At 38.2% G+C, this 13977-nt stretch overlaps 1 long non-coding RNA gene across 2 annotated transcripts; it reads right to left on the reverse strand.

Moving 5' to 3' along the window:
* Positions 1 to 9398: 9398 nt before the first annotated feature.
* On the reverse strand, positions 9399 to 13300 carry LOC139464567 (uncharacterized). 2 transcript variants are annotated; one of them, XR_011653118.1, is made up of 4 exons: positions 13102 to 13300; positions 12570 to 12628; positions 11351 to 11422; positions 9399 to 10595 (listed from the first exon to the last, which is right to left on the reverse strand). It is a non-coding gene; the product is annotated as an uncharacterized lncRNA (long non-coding RNA). The 2 variants fall into 2 exon arrangements; XR_011653117.1 differs by lacking the exon at positions 13102 to 13300 and having other exon boundaries at positions 12570 to 12777.
* Between the last annotated feature and the right edge of the window lie 677 nt (positions 13301 to 13977).

The following is a 13977-nucleotide window of genomic DNA, read 5'->3' on the forward strand; positions in this document are numbered from 1 at the left end:
AATTGTCGACATGAATAGGTATCTAACTCCAAGGTTTTGTGACTCCAGGGTTGTGCTTCATCTAATTTATAACCTGATTCACTCTTTGATGTTACGAAAGATTGCATTTTTCAGAATTGGAACTTAATGTAATGATAAAGCTTTGCTTTTAAGGGTAACTTATTAGTCCTGACCCTACCTACTGCGGATACTACACAATAATACCATTATTGATACTCCAGAACACTCACTTTTGTTACATCATGACCAGGAACCTTTAAGTAGAAACCAAAATGTTTCATTGCAATAGTTGATAATCAATTTTTATCGGCATGTTAAATGTGGAGTATTGAGAAAATACTGAAATTCATACAATCAACAATATCACAGCCATGTAGCATTGCACACTGCCTTCCTATCAAAATCATATGCACCTGTATCATATAAACGTGAAAACTCTGCTGACAGCTTTTTTTTAAGACCGAAAATCTCTACCTGTACTTAATGTGTTTAAAACATAAATTTAACAAGAATCTAATACACAATTGACATTATGTGCATGTGGAACAAAGATGGGTCCTTCAGATATTTTTTTCGAGAATGAAATGCACTGATATAGACAGACGTTTGCGGAGATACATTCTCAGAATTAAATTTAATTTATTTAATGCATAACACAACAGGAATACAAAACTTAATGAGATTAGTTACGTGTTAAAGATGGTGGGATACTTTATAACTTAATGAACACGAGTTGTGAATTTCTGCAGACTTGTTTGTTTCATTCATTATTGATGATGTCTGGACATCGATACATCAATCAGCGATTATGCAAATATCATTAATTTTGATAGATGTTGAAAAAACCCGTTTATATCAAGGTGGTGCCACATAACATCATGTGATGAATGTGAAATGTTATATTGACTGTTAATTTTCCCTTGTCTGCTCGTTAGTAGCTCTTCATCCTTCGTATCTTTCCGTCGTTATAACAAGGAAAACAGAGGTTCATGTAACTAGGTACATTCACAGAGGTAATATTACTCACTGGGCCTGTAGGAAGATTTGCTCAAGAAAAAAACATTGAAATAGGCATTACCATTTGATAGTTATTGACTATTAACAAAAATCTATAAAAGCCGATCCTAAGAATCGCGTAATGTGGGATTGATGTTTCCCCGCGAACAAATACTTACATTTAGTTTGATTACGTTTGATTTTCAAATTAATTTCCAAAAAAATAAATTGATTGTGTGCGAGAGTATGATCTAACAATAATGCCGAGGGCAGTGTGCAGCTTACTGTGTATTCAACGTTAACCCAATGAACTTTTCCAAATTATGATTGAATATTTCACCTTATTTCGAAAATTGTTTGCAACAATGAAACTACCCTCCTGTCATAAGCGGTTTAAAACCAATTCCAATAAAACTCCGTGTATCAAAATAGGATCACATAATACTAAGTAAGTCAGATCTGCAAGCTTCCTGGTTCATCTCATGTTGGATTACGTTTTTTAGTATGGAAACTAATCAAGTCAAAATGCACAGAACAGGGATAGGCCCTGTTTCAACAAGATTAATGCCTGCAATTCTAGAAAAGGGAAATAACTTTATTCTTTACGGAAACGAAACGAAATGTAAGCAGCTTGGTTGAATCCAAGACATAGTTTAATGGGTATCTAATAACATTAATCTGCGGGTGAAAGGGTCTTGATTTAATTTTAATCTGTTGTAACTCCCAACACTCCATGGTCCTTGATGTAAGGATACCCAGCTTCTGATCGGTGTCTAGTTGGGGTATTTAACATCTGAAGACGACCATTTTTAGTTCATGACACATGCCACTAGTTTGGCAGAATGTGCTTTTCGTGAACACTTGGTATCATTACTCTTTCATAGTTATACACAAACACATTCTTATGATAAAGTCGGTCGGAATCTTACAATGAACTCTTTTGATTATGGAATGGTATGAGACTTTCAGTCGTATCAAGGGAATTTCAGCTGACTCAGCAGTTTCATATTAGCATGGTCTACAGTTGTACACATGGCTAGGTGTTATCTGTTATATGGTCCCTATCTGCTGAAGTCTATTGCGATTTATTAGCAGATGTCACTTCTTGTTTGCGGAAAACTTTGAGAAAGAAAATCAATAAGGAAAATCCAGAGTAATATTAGGTTCCAAATGTTGTCCGAATCAGTTATGATTGGTTAACCTTGTCGTGATAACATTTTCACACTGTTCATGTCCACATTTTATGCCACGTCCATTGCCCCACTTTCACCCTTATATACGTACTCTGTTGATTCTTAAATTTGTGATTTCGGTAATATTTTTCCTGTATTTTTCATGGCCGTTAGTGGAAAACGCGTTTTAGGAATAACACAATTTTGACGTTTCTATATTTATTAATATATTTGTAAGACCCGTGAATATCCGGGTAGAGAATAGATCTTCAGATCTAATAATCAGATCAAAACTTTCAACAAACCTTCACCTTCAATGGAAAGTGCACCCAAGTATCGATTCATGGTAAGAACGGCGATAGACAAATATGTCATTGCGTAAGCTCATTTGGTTTTATGGCCTATTTGAGCAAAATACATAAACCATTTCTATTTGATGGTTCCGGAGACATAATTAAGCTAAGTCATAAATATCCTTAAAAATATTTAATCTCTTAAATGTCCGTCATTCTGTTATGTCTGTAATTATTTGGGTGTTTGGCTTTGAAGTAACCAATCTTGTAAACATGATCAGTGTAATCGAAAATGACATTTGCGTTCGACCATTTGCTCAGAAGTCCTTTGACTCGTGAAGATTCGGGGTAGAATAAGTCTTCAGCAACCCATACTTGCCGTAAAAGGCGACTATGCTTGTCGTAAGAGGCGACTAACTGGATCGGGTGGTCAGGCTCGCTGACTTGGTTGATGGTTGATCGATCCCAATTGCGTTGATCGATGCTTATGATGTCAATCACTGGATCGTTTACAGACCGCCGTCATTATATAGCTGGAATATTGATGAGTGCGGCGTTAAACAAACAAACATAATATATTTGTATTAGGTCTTCTTAATTTATATAGCTGGTAATATAATGTTGTTTTCGGTGTAAATATAGCATGCTAGCATTACACATGAAAGAATCTATCAGGATGGCCAGTGTCTTCATCGTAATGTTTCATGGGATAATTGATCCTATTTGTGCATTGAATTAAATTCGTTAAACGTGTCAGTATCGGGGGTTGCTGATTAAACGAGCTGTGCATTCATGTATTACCCTCGACTTTCGTATGCAAGCTCATTCAGCTCGCAAGATCCCGTGCCACTGACACAAGTAATTCATATCACACGAACACTTATTGTTTACGACTTCATTGCAGCTCACGCTATTCTGGATGATAAAGGTTTGATAGGAGACATACATATGCTACACTACGTGTGACCAATTAACCACAGTCGTTCAGAGTCCGAGAAAACAGGTTTGTTTTATGAAACGATGTGTTACTTGAAGAAAAAACAGTTTGTAATCGACTTGGAGTCTTGTGGAAAACAGAACTATTACGATGATGTTTGCCCTCTCGCACCGTAAGATTTTACGATTACGATAATATGTGTACAAACATGTATGTGACCCTGAGACAGAGTGATTACAGACTTACGGTAACATCGGCCCGTTTTTAAATCCTACATCATGAAATGGCAACCCTGCATATCTAATTCCTTTTTTCTTTCTCTTTTTACATATAACAACGCGTGTGGTCTGACGTTGATTAATGAATAATTTGCAAGGGGCTACTCGTATATGCATGGGGCCGGCGTATGGTTCTCAGTTGTAAGTGACAACTTGGAGACGATGGCTTGCGGTATATACTGTTTTACTTTATACATGTAGATATATACATACAAAAGACACTATGTGCCAGGTCAGCACATAGTGGTTGTGGTTGTTGTCTAGGTGCCCCGGAGCACCCAGCCTAACCCTAGCTAGGCTAAGGGTAAGACCTTTCTTTTTCTCTCAATCTCTCTGGACCAAGGCTTATATAGCCAAGGTCACCTGACATTTAGTAAGTAATAAATATAAATGTAAACAGTAATTCATCAGCAGGATGGCAGACGGTCGATGTACAGAAAAATGGGGATTAACAATTAGGATTAGCATCTCATAAATAACAGCAATTAAGTGGTTCAAGGCATATAGATGTCATGGCTCCACGGTAATGAGCCTTTGCAATTAAATGTTGTTCAGACAATGGGTGTCGTAAATCAGTCGCTATGACTAATACATGAACATGAATTATAGAATGACAAGTGTAACATTGTGTTCACAAGTTCATGGATTCTTTAAAATAGAGTCGATCCTTGAAACTGAAAAGCATGTTGATGCATGGCATCGATCCCAATTGCGTGGATCGATGCTCATGATATTAATCACTGGATTGTCTGGTCCAGACTCGATTATATACAGACCGCCGTCATATAGCTGGAATATTGCTGAGTGCGGCGTTAAACAACAAACCAACCAACTAACCCACATTCGCCTTAATTGTGATCCCTGGCATTTCCCGTGCGCATGGGTTTCACCAAAGGGAAAACATTTATGAACTGCGTCACTTCGGGGGTTCCTTCCGTATTTAAGTTACATTTCGACCTCAAACGTATTAAATCACCAGCAATAAATAACGATTCATTGAGTAGTGTATCAATAATTCTTTAAAAGAAGTACATACAGCTCTGGCTTATAACCACCGTTTCAGTTTGGATGGTTTGTCATTTATGTCATGTCAGTTGAATATTTTTGGAAAGCCCAATGATATGCTGGTCTTAGACGTTTATGACACTGACCGACATGAGTACGGTGCTGACCAATTGATGGTCACAATCAGCGTGAATTGCCTTATCAAAATTAAACCTACTCTCATGGGATCCTGACACTCTCAACAGTTTTCTTAACACAAATGAGTGAGTGAGTGAGTTGGGTTTAACGCCGCTTTTAACAGTATTCCAGTTATATCGTGGCGTGTCAGCTTAATGTGGGAGGAAAGCCCGAAGTGATGCAGGTCTCAGACGTTACCACTTCGGTGAAACCCACGAGCACGGGTATGGTGCTGACAAAGCTAGAAACATAATCGTGGCGAACCGGGACTCGAACCCACAATCATAGGTTTCTGGCGTGCCCAAGGGGCGCAACTCTGCACAGCGAATAGCGGCGCCTTAGACGACTGGGCCACCCGTGCCCCCTTCTTTACACAATATTTCCCTGTTGTCAAATCATTAATAATGAACGATGGATGGATCGCACAAAATGATGGAACGTTTGCTCTATCCTTTGATTTCAACTTTGTTGCATTGAAAGAGTAACGTACTGGTTGCATTTCAAGAGAGGTATTCATAAAGATGCCCTATAATGCTAAACCTTTCTATCAAGAATTTCCCGGAAAACATTATCAGTCCCTCAACTAACAATCACACGACCTGTGAAGATATTGAACGGATTACTCCATATGGAGTTCCGAACATAACGGATTAAATAATGGGAATGTTTGCAACCACAGAAGAGAAAACAATTCTCATATTCTTGTTACATAACATTGGCAAGTGGTCAAGGAGAAATGCACAGCTCAACCATCTGCTCAACTGCTCAACTGCCAGGACCTGCTGGTTCAAATCCCAGGTTTGTACCGTGTTTGATACTTGTTTGGCGGCACCATACATCTACTAAGTTAACGTCTTCGTGTTGCGTGACTTGGGCCACTATTGTAAAATAATTTAACATGCAACATCATAACAGAAATATGCAGAGCTAAAACCACATCAGTCACTAATAATCATGAACATCTGTAATAAACGCCTTCGAGCCTCGCCACTTCAGGACTCTCGGGCACAATAAACTAACACGAAACAAGCCAAGTTACAGCCAACTTAATGATCTATATGCACATATAACGCCATTAATTTACTCTCCGCTCTCAGTAGAGTTCAGTATCAAGGTAATTGTTTTACTACAAGACTCATCTGACCATCGATCGTCTGACACTCTATTTCTGAAGCAAGAGGCAACCAGACGCTCCTCCCCACCGCAGGTCCTTACTAGACACAATCTAATTGTCCAACACAGCAACTCAAATTTCAATTCCTGTTGTCTTTCATTAGGATCGTAAATTTAACAAACTGTCTGCTATTTCTAAAGCATTATGTTTGGTGATTATTAACTTAAGGAACAGTTGTATTGACACCTAGATGAATTGTGCCCCCGCGGTGAAATAGGCTTTATCTGATAATGGTAAGTTTTAACTTTAACTTGCTAAAATCAGAAGATTGGTGCACGAAGAATCGTATCGAGTCCCCAGACTAGGTAGTGCAGAGTAAGGTTCATTGGGTGAGGGTAGCTTCCAAGCACTAGTATAAATTATATCCAAACTGTTTTAGTGGAATAATTATCGTGTCTGAACAACCCTAACCGTTTGGAATCAGTGCTAAGTTAACATATTTGTAGGCATGATTAAAATCAATGTCTGATCATGTGGGATTTCAGCCAAGTGTATGTTTATGTCAATGGAAGTTGTTAGATGGTAGTGGTATGCTAGGCTTAGTTCAACCACCAGTTATGGATGGTAAGTGCTTAAAGTGCAGCGTATAAGTGCCTTATTTATCTCGGCTAAGAGAATAGGAGAGGTTCTAGGAGGCAAGGTTCAACGAAATCTTTCAGTATTAGTGAAATGATTATGCTTTTATAAGTATATTTTAAACTAAAACTCCAGGTAAAAGTTTGGATAATCTATGATCTAATGCCCCCAATTTTGTATATAATGTGTGACCTTCATACATTTATGGGATATGAAGCGCATTTCATTGTGCCCTGGCCGTTACATAGATGAACTATTACCTGGAAGGTAACTGCCGTGAGTGAGTGAGTTAAAATCTAACGTCACATCGGCAATATTTCAGCCATATAGTGACGAGAACATTAATAATATTTAAATTTAGATGAATAAAAACCTGTCATCGACAGACAGTATAATAACTAGACTATCACAGTTTAGAAGTAAAACTAGTTAAATGATTAACCTATTATTCAACAATACATTATAAAAACGGGCTATAGATCGCCAAGTTAGGCCACCACACTAGGGACCGTGGGGACTTACGATACTTTTGCTACCTGAACGGTTCCCCAGCAGGATTTACACCATCACTTCAGCTGCTGGTGATTGTAGTCAATTGTAACTGCCGTGATAGGGCAGGAATATTACTTACTATGTACTTACTGAATCACCATATATGACCTTATGGTGGAGGGTTGGGAGTAGCCTGGTGGTTACAGAGTTCATACATGTTGGGATTCCACATATGGCTTCAACGTATAAACCCAATTGTATGTAATACATGTTTATAAGCTTGCTATGTATGGTGTATTTGGCGGGATATGAATGAAGAAAGTACTTGCAAAATATTCTTATCAATCCAAGATTTATCACTTGAGGAGCTTCAGTAGAATACCATTTAAAACATTCACTCATGGAATTTCTTATGTTTGTTTTAATGCCGAACTCTATACACGATATTCCAGCTGTCTGGTGGTGACCTGTATAAATCCAGCGATTGATATTGTGAGCCCTCATCCACGCCGTCGGGGTACGATGACACGCAATCAACCAAGTCACCGATCCGTTTAGTGGCCTTTTGTTGTGTAGCTATTCCAACACGGAAAGCCCTCGGTGATCACTTGTTAGGGTGATTACATGATAATATCTGCTCTTAACCCCATGGGCACCAATTACGCTCCACTTATTGCTGATATGTTTCTCTATGCAAATAAATCAGAATTTTTGTTCGGATTGGCAAAACAAGGTAATTTGGCCAAGAAGATTAAATTTATCTTCAGGTGTATCTATGATCTGATATCGTTCGATAACCATAGCAATAAAGGGGACCAGTGAGACTGCTTCAGCTGCTTCATATTTAAATCAATGCATATAGATTCAGAGTGCCAAACACTCTCCACAAGACTGTATGGCAAGAGGGATGACTTCAATCGTCAAATAGTCAGCTTTCCAATTATGTCGAGCAATATCCATGAAGCTCCAGTCGTTGGTGCCTTCCTTTCACAATTTTGAGGTACAATCGAGCATGCTCTTTCCACCTCTTGTCAAAGAACTTCTAATTACAACACTTGCTCAGGAGACATGTGGAGGACGTTTCCAAATGTAACGCATCTGTGACAATAATGATGTCCGATGCAATTCTCTATTGTGACTTGTGAAGCCCATTTCTGGTGTTCCCCGCCGTGATATTGCTGGAATATTGCTAAAAGCGGCGTAAAACCATACTCACTCACTCACTCACTATTGTGACTTGTACCATATGTTCCAATCTGTTTTTCAGGTGAACAGCTGGATGTGTTTGTGACAGGTGCCACCGGTTGGGCAGGATATTCTCACCTTTTTTCCGATCACCTGGTATAATCACTGTTTTATAGTGATTTTTAAACACATGCTCATGATATATTCGGAATCGTACAATCGACTCGTTTGTCATTTTTCATTAAGTTATATAACTGGATGAGTTTTCATGTGATATCTGCCCTTGATTGTGAAATGCAAGTCTTGTCGGTGGTCGGCCCACAGCAAAAAAAGTGTAGGTTTCCGTCTTCCGGAAACCTTCCGGAAACCTTCCGGATACCTTCCCATTTTGGATCCGGCCCGGATACCTTCCGGAAACCTTCCGGAAACCTTCCAAAAAAAATGTCAAAATTTGGGGGGTGCATTTTGTTCACTTAAGTGTGAAACACATAAAAAAATTAACTTGAAAATACCAAGCAATTTGAAGGTTGTTGAAGGCATCTGGAAGGTTTCCGGAAGGTATCCGGATGCAAATTTTCTTCATGACTTGCTTCTGGTAAATAATGTTAGCCTGTGCATTACAGATACCTGTTGTAATATTCTGTGTTATTTTAATGGTAAATATCCTCCTAAAACATTTTTGGAGAAGAAAATTGTTCAATTTCACATTTTGTCCTTTTTGGATGCTAATGGTATTTAATGAACAAACATCAGTTCTTGTATAATGATATCCTTAAATTTCATGTCCAGACTTCCAGTTTGTACTGAGAAAAAGAAAAAGTCATTGACAATGTGCTCACTTGGGCCTTTGGTCCTAGTGAGATGATAATAAGACTATTTGTAACGGTACATGTACTTGTTATATCCAAAATACTAACTTCATTGACATTTGCCTCACCCTAGTTTTATGGTACTACAGTAAGCTCTTCCTCAGTTACTGTGAATTATTTTATTAAAAGGGATTGACAGTTAATTTGACACTGGAGTTTTAACCACTGCACATATATGTATATTCAAATAATATAACAAGGATGTGCTTAATACTTCACAAATATCTCCAGAAATAGGCATTTTAGTTATAATTGCAGAAATACTTTATGAATGACCCCTTCACTGTTGCCTTGATCTTACACTTCAACCCCTCATGAGTTATCACTTTTGAGTGTGAATTTGACCTTCAATATCAGTGATAAATATTTCAAAAACATTTCAAAGAGCTATCCAGCACATAAACCAAATATGCAGTCCTTTGGTAGAATTCAACATATCATTGACCAAAATATGGAAGTAATGTAACCAGTATATGTATAAGAGTTACTAAGACTTCTGTAGAAAAGGCAATTTAAGGGAAAATGTAGTATATATAGATCACACACGACCTTTTTCCAACTTCGACCCCTGCCCAAAGGAAGAGTTAGACCACAAACAAACTTTTTGTCTGGTTGTGACTTTAACCTTTGACATAACAGATCAATGTGTCATCAGACGTTTTCAGAGCAAAGGAAACATGTGTTATTTATCTTGAGATGCCCAAGCAATGCATGGTTTCATAAGATAAGTGTGGCTATTAAACTGAGGCAAAATCATGAAACATCCCCAATTACACAGCTGGTAAATGAAACATAAGCAACAATCAAATTATCAATTTCTTTTATTCATATGCCTATAGTATATCGCACATTGAACAGTGTTCACATGATGGTTCCTGATGCAGTATGCAATTTCATCCTATTCTTCAATACTCATAACAGAGTGTGATAACTGTTCGCTTGACAGTACCTACGGATTATGTTCACCAGTTCAGATAACTTACTTTCCCTCAATCCTCCTTTTCTTTCTATATTGCCATGGATGAACAGGAACCAGGATGAGGGGATAACAGTTAGACTCTATCTCTGCTGCATTGTGTTAGTAGAATTGTGAACTTTCCATTTGGTGTTTGGGTCCACATTTAAAGACAATAAGTCCCATTTATCATTCCTTTCAAGTGTTTACAAGAATTTCCTGAATGTCCTGGAAGAATTACACTCCAGCTTGGCATTGGTTGGTCTTCTCACATTAGCCAGACCAGCCTTTGTGTGTCCCAGTACCATTTGGCATACAATTTCTCGGTCGGCCTCCATTGAAATAACAGGACCCTCATCATCGCTGTCTGCAAATCACCTCTGATATCTGAAGGGGTGCAGCCTCTGTTTAGGACTCCCTTGTCTGGTCCTTCCAGACTGTCAACCTGGAGTACTCATCCAGGGATCTCAAGCAGGACTTCAGTTTCTGCAGCATTATGTAAAAAGATTTTAGCAATCAAAAAGAAGTGTTGCCACATGTACTTACAGATAGAAGGCAGCAAAATCACTTAAGTTGTCATATGTGAGTCTTGTTATATGCTAAACATTTAAGATAATCACATCTCAAATCTCAACCAGACAAACCAGTGACTAATGTTATGAACTCGGTCCAGACAAACCGATGATAACTATTATGGACAATATCCCACATCACTGTGGTATGATTACATGTGATCAATGAGCCTACTCAATCACAACCTTATCTAATAATGAGGCTTGGAATGCTGGGAATCTTTTAAAGAGATGTCATTTAGTGATTGTTTCAACTCATCAACATGGAAAAATATATATTCACAATCCTTGTCATATAGCCAAACTATTGCTGGATGCAGTGTTAAATAAATGATTTGGCTTTAACACTGCTTTGAACAGTATTCCAGATATATCACCGCATGTTAGTTTGATGTGGGAAGAAAGTCCTAAGTGATGCAGGTCTTTGATGAATCCCACGAGTATGTGTATAATGCTGACAAACCTAGCAACATAATCGGGGAGAACCAGGATTTGAACCCATGACTATAGGTTTCTGCTAAGCCCAAGAGATGCAACTCTGCACAGAAAATTGTAGTGCCTTAGATAATAGGACATCCGTGCCTACAGCGATAAGGAACAAACTGAAGACATATTTGCAAAATAACCATATGAACCAAACAGAATAATTTCAAAATATTTACCACTCACTGTTGCTCTTCTATGGTCTTTCTTTGCATTGATGCTGCACGGATGACTGTCTCTTTTATTGATCCGGACATTCTACAAACATAAGTAGCATTCACATCACAGAAATGTCCAAACTGTACATGTTGTACATTTGATTCAAATGAAAAGACCCTGGTTGTGATTCCGACATAGAACTACCCTAATCATAATAATTCATGTCAAACATTCAGAGATGACATTTATCCCCATATTTAACAAATGTTAAAACAATATTTTGACAACAAAGTCAGGGTCATTCAACACATACATTACATAGGAAATAACTTGTTCGACAATGCAGAGAGATCCTCACCGAGGTGAATATCATTCCATGAATTATTGCCACATTTTCTTGAAATGCAGATTAATGCAATGCAGTATTTACTTTTATTTCTAGGCTATTTGTTTGGCTTTTCCATGGCACTGTTTTGACAGAGATCTAACCTTGATATGACACTTTGTTCAGAAATGATATAAATAAGAGAATACTTTATTATTCCAGAGAAAATTTGGGTTACATAGTAAAAGCACAGAGAAACAAGTATAAGATTCATGATTTAAGTTAAATACACTCGACCCGTGAAGATTCTGGGGTAGACTAGGTCTTCAGCAACCCATGCTTGCCATAAAAGGCCATTATGCTTGTCGTAAAAGGCGACTAACGGGATCGGTTGGTCAGACTCTCTGACATGGTTGATGCATGTCATTGATCTAAATTCCGTGGCTCGATGCTCATGATATGAATCACTGGGTTGTCTGGTCCAGACTCGATTATTTACAGACCGCCGTCATATAGCTGAGTGCGGCGTTAAACAACAAACCAACCTAAATACACTCATACATACACACACAAACACAACATCCAAACACCAGGGTTAGAAATTGGCACTAGTCATTTTGACATTTTAAAGGTTTTGCTATATGCTATCATTTTAGGACTAGTGGAATGAAAGTGTTAGTTTCTACCGCTGCAAACACTAATCAACTAATGAATTGAGTGGTCAGACTAGGTTGTCATCATACTCTGAGGGCATGGATCTTTGCTGAAAATAACAATCACTAGATTGCCTGGTCCATGTTCAATTATTTACAGGCTGCCATCACAGAGCTGGACTATTGTGAGTGTGATGTTTCACATTACATTGAAATATACCATGATGAATACATGTAGTTTGTATTTATCACAAACAAAAATACTCACTCAATACTTGGTATCCTCCCTGAGGATGTCTGTGAACCTCCCCACAAACCCTGAACATGCTGAAACAGAAAACAACTAACTTGTCTTTATCCTTTCAATGTTTCAGTGTGAATTTGTTAAAGATTGATAAGCTGTCATTATTCATTGTAATCCATATCTCACTTTCAGGTGGTTCAGGTGGCAACACATGATTGGAATTGAATGCCACGTTTTGTTTGACATGCACTTTGCCAGATTTATACCCTTGGTAACTAACCCTCATCATCAAATCCCAGCGTTATGTTGAGAATAAGGACACGACCCTTAAAAGTCCTGCACCTGTAGCTCTTATGCAATCCAAAATAGAGATATCATGTCACAACAAACACTTGATCATAATAATAACAAAGGGTTTCCGAAAACAACAAAACTAAAAGGCCCTTGACGTTTACAGTAGTAACATGGAGATCAGGAAAATATCTAAATCAATCCATTCCATAAGATCTCTGTATAGAAATCATGGAACATTATGTCTCGAAGCCCTGCTACGTACCTGGCATCTGCAAGCTGCTCTTCCTTCCTTCGGCTGTCAATCGAGTTTTCGAAATACTTGACGTCCTCGTTGTGGATGGCTCAGGTGGATTTCGACCGGGATTTCCGAGTTAGAGGTGATTGAGAACAATGTATCGATACACGAGGTAAGCATATCGCAATCAAGCATCACGGTGTACATCGATTACACGAGGTTTGAGTGTTTGTTTACATTTGTGTTCCAAAATGGCGCCCTCGGCCATACAGGGAATTATGGGTAGACTTGCTTGTCCCGGAATAACACGAGTTGGTCACGAATGACGAGCGGTCATTTCTGCAGCAGTTACGGAAAGAGACGAGGTTGGCCGATTACAGTTCATACAGGCCATATTGGGAGCCGCGGGGATTTCGACAGTGTGTATTAGGAAGTATACCTATGTGGTGTATGGAATATGCGTTTGCCTACCATGCCAGGCAGTGTGACAAGGGATATCCCAACGGATGTAATATTCCTACAGCAGAAATGTTTCACAACCTCGATTGCAGGGAGCTGAAGATGTGACATATTCAGACAGAGACCATAATACATAGACTGTTATATGGTCTCTGATTCAGGTAAGGAATATGTTAATAATATTGATCACGTATTAAAGTTATTTATCTTCTGTAAGCCGCTTATTCTGTTTTATATATGTTAGTAAATGTGTGATTTAATTTTTGTAGGATAAGCAATCTACCTAACTTATGTTAATCCTTGCTAATGTATATGATGTAGAAATATGTTTGCTTATCTATATTCCTTTATCTAGATACTCTATAGTGACTCATTTTTTTAGTTCATACCGTACCGACTAAACTTACTTTTGCAGGTGTGAATAATCAAGAACAAATTAAATGA

The sequence above is a fragment of the Haliotis cracherodii genome, unplaced genomic scaffold, assembly GCF_022045235.1.
Source record: "Haliotis cracherodii isolate W230 unplaced genomic scaffold, xgHalCrac1.p SCAF_17, whole genome shotgun sequence".
Classification (NCBI taxonomy): Eukaryota; Metazoa; Mollusca; class Gastropoda; order Lepetellida; family Haliotidae; genus Haliotis; species Haliotis cracherodii.